Source organism: Homalodisca vitripennis, unplaced genomic scaffold (genome assembly GCF_021130785.1).
Source record: "Homalodisca vitripennis isolate AUS2020 unplaced genomic scaffold, UT_GWSS_2.1 ScUCBcl_4531;HRSCAF=10758, whole genome shotgun sequence".
NCBI lineage: Eukaryota > Metazoa > Arthropoda > Insecta > Hemiptera > Cicadellidae > Homalodisca > Homalodisca vitripennis.
Window position 1 is genome coordinate 25,069 of NW_025780688.1, and position 6,000 is coordinate 31,068.

Sequence of the window (6,000 nt, forward strand, 5' to 3'; positions counted from 1 at the left end):
TATTTTATTGTAACTAGTGATGGAATATGGGTGAAGCATGCTAATTGTGAGATGATAAAGCATTCTATGGAATAGGGACACACATTCTCCCAAGAAAATATCTCCAAATTGTCTCTAACCAGAACTCATGGTAACTATTGTTTGGGCAAATAGGGTATGGTTTTAGTTAATTTCCTTCAACGAGGCTCAGCAATCAATGCAGAAAGTTATTATGAAACACTTAAGAAGCTATTGTGGGTGATAAAAAAAACAAGCTTCAGAGAAATCTGAGCTCAAATCTTCGGTTATTCATTACAATGGATGTTTTCATTGACAAAACAGCCATTCCATGGCAGATAACTAAAATTTTAGAAAGAATGTTACGGTAAATTGTAGACACATTTATTTTCTAATAGATAAATAAGTTAAAATTGATCAAAACCAATATTTTTCAAAATTTATTTTATTTATGTGTTTTCCTTAATGTAAACTGGGGGGCTTCCAATTAGGCCTACCTGTACAAGGTACAGCTTTTAGTTTTGATTTCTTTGGCTGGGCCCTCAAGTTCATATTACATACTATGAATGTACAATCAGCTAATTCTAGATGGAAACAAAGCTGTTTTTATTGTTGTATGTGTCTCAATATAAACTTTATCAGACATTTTCATTCAAAGTTCAGAGATTTCTAAACTTCACACCTTTTTAAGCATCCCGTCCATAACAAAAAGGTAAATATTTCTAATTTATTAATAAAAATGTATATTTATGTATTAAAAGACTTTAAAATAATAAATTAAACTGATTGGTTTAATATACAATTTAACTTATGTAGGTTAAGACATTGAATATTTTGAACCTACAATTTAATATTGTAATTATTTCATTTCGTAATAGTTTTTGAAGTCCCATGCAAAACATGATATTGCCTAAGAATTGGATTCTATAAACACCTGAGTGTTGAATTATTCAAACATACCTCATTACCAAAACATATCTAACTATAAAATATACTGCCTTTGATAATCTAAATAAACTTAATATTTAATTACTATATTTCTAATCTCATTCTTTTTAGAAACTCATTTTTGATAACCAGTGAAAAATAAAGAAGGCGTCAACAGAAAAAGAAAACAAGATTTAGAGAGCAAAAATGTAGAGTAATTAATGAAGGATGAAAAAACTAAAGATATTAACAAACTGCGGTAAACATGAAGCCAGGGTCAAGGAGAAAACTAAAGAACAGGCAGATACATACAATAGGCTGATGTATAAATATACAGCATGCTTAGAGCTTTATGAGAGTCAGATTCTGACAATTCTAATAGAAATCATTCCATCCTATTTATAGAAAAGGACATTTTTATAATTATGTTTATAGGGACTCTAAAGAATCTAAAGCTGATATTCAAAGGATGACATAGAGCGAGTCCTTCTCATCTAGGAATTAAGAAAAACAGGAATCATACACACTATAGATACATACTTGAGATACACAGTACAGTAGAGGAAGACGAAGACAGAGTTTACATTTTTTCTCACACTCTAAAAGATAATACAAATTTTCCAACCCCCAAACTAGAACCAAAAAATCAAACAAAACTCCTTGGTATACTAATTGATGAACACTTAACCTGGAAACCACACATCGAACAGCTTTGCAAAAAACTAAGCACCACCATCTATGTAATACGCAGAATAAAACAAATCAGCAGCAAAGATTCAGCTAAAATTGCTTACTTTTCATTGTTTGAGTCACATCTCAGATACGGCATAGCTGTGTGGGGAGGTGCTACCAAATGCAACATGGAGAGAGTCCTCAAACAGCAAAAGCGAGCAATAAGATGCCTAGCAGGACTCCAGTTTCAAGAAAGCTGCCGTGAAACATTCAAACAACTGAAAATCCTCACCATAGTAAACCTCTACATTCAAGAAGTGATCCTGCATGCTGTCAACTCTGGACAAACCAGAAACAGAGACTTCCACCACCATCACACTCGTAATGCCTTAAACTTTACTCTTTCAGTCCACCACCTGAGTCTCTCTGAAAAGAAGCCGTCATACAAAGGAGATCTTTACTTCAATAAACTTCCAGAACCTCTAAGAAAAGAACCACCAAAACGTTTTAAAAATGCACTGACCAACTGGCTACAAGAAAGACCATTTTATTCAGAAAATGAGTTCTTAAATAATTTAATTTAAATAGAAATATGATCTGTACTATATGACGCAATGTACTATTCTCAACTGAATATGTCAATAAAGAAATTGTCTATTGTCTATACCAGTATCAAGATTTCTTTAAAAGTTAGTGAAAATAGGTTTTTCATTAAACTGTAAAATGATTGGCATATTGCTATTACCACAACTCAGAATAGAAATAGTTATTATCAGTTTGTAAAAGAGTTATATCACTTTACTTTTTTGAGCCTGTACAATCACTATGTAGTTTTAGTTTCATAATTAGTTTTTTGATTAATATTGCATTTTTTTTATCCAGATTTATGATAATATGGCTTATTATAATAACTCACTATTACTCAATAAATTAATTACTATACATCAACTTAGTCTTTTCATCGAGATTAACTATCAGTCCCATCCGTAACATGTACTTATTAATAATAATCAACTAAAAGTGAACAAACTATATGACATTAGTTTTTACATTTCTAGGCTATATACCCAACTTAAGATTTCGGTAGCTATAAGATAAAAGGCCAGGGCGGCAAATCACGAATTTGACGTTATCAACGTATTCTGCTCATCCTCCTGAACAAAAAATATATATAGGTAGTACTAGGGGGTGCAAATGACAAATAATATGATTTTAGGGGGTATATTCATAAGTGGTTATGTTTCTAATGTTTTAATGTTCAGTTTGTGTGCTGTGTCTGGATAATCTGTTTGCTTGAATATTATCTGCGGCCGGGACTGATAGAAGCCTGATAGCATATTTCTTATCTGAGTTCTCCGGGGCATGAGTCAGTGCTTCACAAGATATCGTGTTCAGTAGATTGGATTGAGTGAGTGCGTTACAATCAACCATCCACTAGTTCGACCAACCCTAGTGAATTATGTGTGTCGGAGTGTTTAGTACAGCACGTAAAGAGTTTACGTTTTAACCGAAACAAAATTATTTCCTTTTTAATTCAACATGGAATTTTTAATAATGAGTGTATTTGTTCGTCGTGCGGTCGCGTGTTGTTTTTAAACCGGGAGACTTTGTTGTTTCGTTGCGATAGGAAAATTAGAAAAAGTAGTAAAAAAGAAGTTTTAAATGTTGCAATGTTTAAAAATCCACTTTTTTGTTGCTGCTGCTCAGCTATATCCGCCAACACACTAATGGTAAGTGTTCTCTGTTAATGTCCATCTATATATTTATATTTGAGTTTTTCATGATTTATTAAGTTTTCAACTTTACATAATTGCCTTTGCATTACATTTCAATTTATATTTCTGATCAGCCCCTCTAGAATTTTATATTTTACTGATAAGTACTATCTCGAGGAATGCTTTTCTTTTATTGACCTGGTGCACCTGGTGCTGCCGAATCCCGCGCTGATGGCCGGAAGCGCTCGTCTCATTTCGATAACAAGTAATTAATTTGTTGCTCGAAATTAAGAAAAACATTGTTCATTTTGATAAAAATTCTGCTCATTTCAGTATTATTTTTCATTTACGTTAGCAAAGATGGCGACCCATCCGATGACGTCATCACGAGGTTGAATCATGGTCACAAAAGGTCATGTGACGCTCGACGTCGATGTACAACATGGAAATATTACTCCGCACGTGAACAGTTGTTCCATTTTTTATGTTCTAGAACTTCGTTATTTCTCATTTCCACCCCATCAAACCTTATATTTTTTTTTGTTCTATAGGACAATTGCAATAAGTTAACGCAAAACTCGTATTTTGCCGCTCCGGCCGTTTATATGATAATTACTAAGATTTCACATAATAATGGCAAAAAGTTGACTAAACTCTACACTGTCTTTATCAGTTCATAAAGTAGTATAGATATATTCTATGCCATCGTCACCAATTGCAGGGTAATTATTTTTATTAAAAATAATAATAAACTTAGGCTTACTTAATAAGTCAATTAAAATGTTTGGTATTTATTTACAATACCGTGACCATGAAAAATGGACTTTTTTTCATGGGTTGGGGATTTATAGCCAAGTATTATTATCACAGGTGCATATAAACTGGGGGGAAAGTATATCATTGTATTATATTTATGCCTTTCAGGCATTATTGCATTAAGAATGGAAAATAACCGACAAAATTTTGTCGAACAACACTTGGAGGGTTAAGGATCAGGGGCATCACGTGATCTGGGATTCGACTTTTGCAAGCTCGAGTTAATTTTTTTTCTAAAAGAGCAAGCAGTGCGCAGCACTGCGCAGCGGGCAGGCATCGTTGACAGGATTAACGTCATCATTTCAGTAAAATTGCCAGAGGTACTGTCAAAAACAGAGTTTTCAGAGGATTTCAAAAAATCGTAACTCCTTTGATTTTCGTTGCCGACGAATTTTTTCTTCACTATTGTTTTCAGGAAAAAAAAATGAACATACCTTTCCATGGTCACGTTATTGTAAATTGATACCAAATGTTCAAATTAATCACTAATATTCGGTTTTAATAAGTTTATTATTTCCGTATTTTTGTGGTTTTCCAAACTGAAACCATTCAATTCATGATCAGCAAACAATTTTACATGAAAATAAAAATCAAACAACGGTTTTTTCCCCAAGTGCTAACTATTTCATATCAATCACATTGATTATAATTAATTGAATAATTTGTATTTTAAAATTAGAACAACACCCTAAATTAATATAAGTTTAAACAGGTAATTGTTTTCAAATTTAAATTCAATTCTTAATCAAAGTTAAATCAATCCCTACCAGTCTGACTACTGAAAACAAAAACGCCGCTCTCACATAAAGTTAACCTTATCTTGTTATCAAGTAGATATTGACAATACACTGACCGCTAATAATTTTAATAGTCCTCTGGAGCTTTTAAACAGTTAGTGCTCACTAGTTAAATGAGATTTTTATGTTAGCTTACCAAGTTTTCTCTTAATTTTAACACGAATTACAAGTTATTTTAACTTAGTGTCCACAATCTTTTACAGTTGACAAAATCTAACAGTCTATAATTTATATTTCAGATTTATCTTCTTTTGTTATTTCCTATTCCTTATGTCTGTCTGCTGAGTTTGACTATATTCTTCTTCTTTGTCTTCGTTACTATGACCATAGAGTAAAACATAAAACACTACGAACACTACAGTACTATTTTTGTTGCAAGGTTGTTCTTCACTTTGTTACATTATAACGTTGATTATTTCTATAAGAAGATATTACTTCCAGTTTTAAATATTGCTACCACGTGAAACATGTCGGTTACATGGTGAAAGACAGAAACAGTATTAATTATTAATGTATTACAGAAAATTATTATACTCGTTACATTAAGTAAACTCTGATAACAACAAAATTATCCACTTTTAAAATGTAATTCATAAATATGAGATCATCTCTGTAAGATTAAAATATACTACAACATTAAAACAAAATGTTTAGTATTCCAACAACTGTCTACACGTTGCTGAAAATACCTAACTTTACCAAACAAAGTTTCTGCCACACAACCCCATGAATGGAAGATCTATTAAGTTAAAGAATTTACCCCTTAAAATTATTTCAACTTTTGAAAGTATTACTTTGGTAGCTTAATTATTTCTTATGGAGATTCCGTATTGTGCACTTTCATTTTTCACTGTTTTACGTTTTGTTGGCTGAACGTAGTGAAGCCTAACATTTAATTATCAGCGACTTTTCCTAAGTTTATCAATTTGTAAACACTCTAGAACCCGTATTTCATTTCCAGGTTTCCTCAAATTTGACACAACGGTCCTTCTTGTAAATTCAAAATAAAGTTCGTCATTCGACCCAATAAGGCGAAAGGGAGCATAGCCACTCGATAAAACAATATTCAACAATAA

General features: G+C 32.1%; 1 protein-coding gene across 2 annotated transcripts in view; it reads right to left on the reverse strand.

The window, feature by feature from the left end:
- The window catches only part of LOC124372999 (succinate-semialdehyde dehydrogenase, mitochondrial-like), a gene marked incomplete at its 3' end in the record, with an annotated part of 28,756 nt that extends 23,553 nt beyond the window's left edge, over nucleotides 1-5,203 (reverse strand). The window contains 1 exon segment of one of the 2 annotated variants that reach the window (XM_046831408.1): nucleotides 5,061-5,203. 2 annotated transcript variants of the gene reach the window in all.
- Nucleotides 5,204-6,000: the final 797 nt, after the last annotated feature.